Source organism: Tursiops truncatus, chromosome 3, assembly GCF_011762595.2.
Source record: "Tursiops truncatus isolate mTurTru1 chromosome 3, mTurTru1.mat.Y, whole genome shotgun sequence".
Lineage (NCBI taxonomy): Eukaryota > Metazoa > Chordata > Mammalia > Artiodactyla > Delphinidae > Tursiops > Tursiops truncatus.
This window is the reverse complement of record NC_047036.1, coordinates 144681459-144686076: the sequence shown is the minus strand read 5'-3', so window position 1 is coordinate 144686076 and position 4618 is coordinate 144681459. Positions and strand designations below refer to the sequence as shown.

The following is a 4618-nucleotide window of genomic DNA, read 5'->3' as shown; positions in this document are numbered from 1 at the left end:
ACAATAAATCTGAATTTTAAAAAAAAAAGTCCAAAAAAATGTAAAAAATGCTCCAACCTTAGTGATTGTCTGTATTTGGCTGATGCAGACCTCTGGTCTTTGTGAACAGCTGTATTGCTAGGGAATTTGTTAAAAACAGTCAATGCCAATTGTTTAACATCACAGTTGCCTGTGGTGGCGATATCAGTTGAAGCTAAAAAGGGACTGACAGCCAAAAATCTTTAAAGGAAAAATTGTAGAATGAGCTGTCCATAGGGGAATTTTAAAAGCTATGACAGGGACTTCCCTCGTGGCACAGTGGTTAAGAATCCGCCTGCCAATGCAGGGGACACGGGTTCGATCTCTGGTCCAGGAAGATCCCACAAGCCATGGAGCAACTAAGCCCGTGTGCCACCACAGCTACTGAGCCTGTGCTCTAGAGCCCGCGAGCCACAATACTGAGCCCGTGTGCCACACTGCTAAAGGCCGCATGCCTAGAGCCTGTGCTCCGCAACAAGAGAAGCCACCGCAATGAGAAGCCTGTGCACCATAACTAAGAGTAGCCCCTGCTCGCCACAACTAGAGAAAGCCTGTGCACAGCAATGAAATCCCAATGCAGCCAATAAATAAATAAATAAATTTATTAAAAAAAAAAAAAAAAGCTATGACATATTCCTGGGAATCTAGAAGGCCATGCATATGTGAAGGGCAGTACACATGCCCAGGAAAGACATGAGAAGACCCCAATCACACATCTGTCTGACCCTGATGATCTGCACAATCAGTAAGTGAAGGCTAAGGCAGAGTTGTCAACTGCCTGTTGGAGTGTTGACAGAATGCCCCAACAAACACACAGAACCTCTGGTGAAGGCTGAGAGACATATTATTTCAAGGCATTTAAGGAAATCTCTGTCCAGTCATTAGTTGAACACTAAGCTAACCAAGTAGAGACTTCAGCGGTCCCACACAACAAAGAATACAGACTTCACAGAATTAATTCTGAAATGTCACTAAGTGAACAGCAACAATGAGAAACTCTGGGAGGAGAGTAGTATCTGGTTTCCAGATACTTGTTACATTGTTACAGATTGTTACATATCTTATTTTAAATGTTCAGTTTTCCAGAAAATTATAATATATGCAAAGAAACAGGAAAGTACAGCTCATATACAAGAAAAAAAGAAGTTAATACAGACTGTCCCTGAGGAATCTCAGACATTGGGCTTACTGGATAAATACCTTAAAGCAGCTACTATGAAAAGTTCAAAGAAATAAAAGAAGCTGTGTAAAAAGTAAAGTATAAAAGTGATATTTCCAAAATAAAGAATATCCATATAGAGGTAGAAATTAATTTAAAAAATAAAAATTCTGGAGTTGAAAAATAAAATAACTTAAATGAATAATTCACTAGAGGAGCTCAAGAGCATATTTCAGCCAGCAAAAGAAATAATCAGCAAACTTGAAGATACATCAATTGAGATTAACTGTTTTGAGGAACAGAAAGGAAAAAGAATGAAGAAAAATGAACAGAGCCTCAGAATCTTGTAGGAAACATCAAACCTACCAAAATGGGAATCCTAGAAGGAGAGGAGAAAGAGAAAGAATATTTGAATAAACAGTAGCCAAAATCTCAAATTTGGTGAAAACCATTAATCTACATATTCAAGATGCTCAACGAATCCAAGCAGGAAAACCTCAAAGAGATATACACCTAAATATATCGTAGTGAAACTGTTGAAAGACAAAGAGAAAATCTTGAAAGTAGCAAGAGAAAAGCAACCAATCATGTTCTAGGGATCTTCAGTAATAATTAAAACTGATTTCTCTTCAGAATTTTGGAGGCCAGAAAGCAGTGAGGTGACATATTCAAAGTGCCAAAACAAAGACCATCTACTAGGAATTCTATAACCAGAAAATTATCCTTCAGTAACAAAGGAGAAATTAAGTAATTCTCAGGAAAAAAAAACAGAGAATGTATTACTAGCAGACCTGCCCTACAAGAAATACTAAAAGAAGTCCTTCAGGCTGAAATAAAAGGACACTAGACAGTAAACTGAATTCACAAGATTTAGAGAGCACCAGTAATGGTAACTACATAGTTACCATTTACATAGATAAATATTATATAAAAGAAAGTATAAATGTATTTTTGTTTGTAACTCTTTTTTTCTATTATCTGATTTTAAAAACTGCATAAAGCAATAATTATAAAACTATTGATGCGCTTATAATGTGTAAACATGTAACTTGTATGGCAATAATAGCATGAAGAAGGGGGAAGGAATTTTATTTATTTGAGCGTTTTTTCACATACTATTGAAAATAAGCTGGTATTAATCTGAACTAAATTGTTTTAAGTTAAGATGCCAGGGCAGGGCTTCCCTGGTGGCGCAGTGGTTGAGAATCTGCCTGCCAATGCAGGGGACACGGGTTCGTGCCCTGGTCTGGGAAGATCCCACATGCTGCGGAGCAACTAGGCCCGTGAGCCACTACTGAGCCAGCACGTCTGGAGCCTGTGCTCCGCAACGGGAGAGGCCGCGACAGTGAGAGGCCCGCGCACCGCAACGAAGAGTGGCCCCTGCTCGCCACAACTAGAGAAAGCCTTCGCACAGAAACGAAGACCCAACACAGCCAAAAAGAAATTAATTAATCAATCAATCAATTAATTAATTAATTAAAAAAATAAGATGCCAGGGCAATCACTAAGACTAACTTAAAAAAAATAAGGATGAAATCGGCTACCCGGTGAAGATGCCACTGGTCCTGTCAGAGGAGCACAAGGAGCACCTGGCCTTCCTGCCTCAAGTGGACAGCACGGTGGTCTCTGAGTTTGGGCGAATTGTGGTGGAGTTCCCGAGGTGAGGCTCGAACCCCAAGATCTACGAAGGCGCTGCGAGAAAGCTCAGTGTGAGTAGTGACACTGTCCAACATGGTGTGGAAGAATTAATATACTTCCTCACTGAAAGTTCAAAGCTTATGATTTCTGAACTGGATTTCCAAGACTGTTTTTGTTCTGTGATTCTCTGAAGAATTGAACAAACTGTTGCTTCAACTTTTTCTGGACAACAGAAAGGAGATCAGAACTATCCTGAGTGAATCAGCACCAGACCTCCCCAGTTACCACAGCCCTTGAATGGCGACTAGATGTACAGCTTGCAAGCAGAAGCCTCAGGCAACAGATTAAACCAACAGTGACTATAAAGCTACACCTTAATAGAATGGAGGTCATAACACCCAAGTTCTGCAGACACACCCAGCCACCCTGCTCCATTTGGTTCAGCAATTGGAGCAAGCCTTGAAGGAGATGAAAACAGACCACCGTAGGAGAGCTGTGCGCAATATCAAGGAGTCCCAGTTTTAAGGTTTTCTTCCCTTTGAATCACTTGTGAATTGATGATATATAGCAGTTACTTTTCAAAATTCTTTTGATAGTGATAAATACATAGAGATTTCATAAAATTTCTTTTCCTATGTCAAGAAATTGAGGTCATGATCAAAGGCTAAGTAAAGTTCCTTTCCTGGTGCTAAATGTCTTCAGCTTCTTGACAATTAAGATGTATTTTGGGGATCCCCTGGTGACCCAGTGGTTAGGACTCAGCACTTTCACTGTGATGGCTGGGGTTCAGTCCCTGGTTGGGGAACCGAGATCCTGCAAGCCTCGCAGCCTGGCCAAAAAAAAAAAAAAAAAAAAGATGTATTTTAAATGTGTAAATAGGATTGAATCAACTGGAAGTGAATATGTACTGTTCAAATCTGTATATATAAATGTCCTTTTTTAGATACTTCTTTTGACTACTTAACTTTATTATTTTCCTTCTTATTGACCTAAATTTGAAAATAAAATCCACAATGTAATACTATTACTATTCTGAATATTTCCAGACAGCTTATTGTTTTTGACCTTTACAGGCACCACATGATGTTAATAGCCACAGAATAGTTGGAAGTGAATGTTAATTTTTTTAATGCTATATCGTTTAGGCAGTTCATGCATTTTTCTTTGCATGTGAATATAATAAGTACTTACTATGTTGCTTAAGTTTAAGTTGCCATGGCTAATAAACTTAAATAGTACACAAATTTGTGTGAAAATATTGCATTTTATCAAGGACTGCTTTTTTTCCTGTTAACCAAAGCATCTGAGAGATACACAGTAGAAATTCCCTGGCGGTCCGGTGGTTAGGACTTGGCACTTTCACTGCCAGGGCCCAGGTTCAATCCCTGGCTGGGGAACTATGATCCCACAAGCTGCACGACACAGCTAAAAAAAAAAAAAAAGTGACACACTGTTATTTACATTTATAAACAATGGATGCAGACATAATGTAATCAATTCTTAATTATCTGGTTATAAATTATTATTTTAATAATTTTGTTTGAATAAAGTACAAAGAGGGCAAAGAGAGACCATTCCAAATAAATATCCCTTCTTCCTTATAAAGTTGAAAATATATATATATACAAATATATATTGTAGTTTCTCAAATGGCAGTTTGGGCTATTGATTTAAGATCTTTTTTAATATAAGGAGTTAACAGGTAAAATTTCTATCTGAGTACTGCTTTCACTTCATCCTGTAAATTTTGGGATGCTGTGTTTTCATTTTCATTAATCTCAAAGTCTTGTGTGTGTGTGTATG

The 4618-nt window shown here is 38.2% G+C and overlaps 1 pseudogene; it reads left to right on the top strand.

The window, feature by feature from the left end:
• The first annotated feature begins 2730 nt into the window (after window positions 1–2730).
• On the top strand, window positions 2731–3340 carry LOC101334485 (COMM domain-containing protein 2 pseudogene; annotated as a pseudogene).
• Window positions 3341–4618: the final 1278 nt, after the last annotated feature.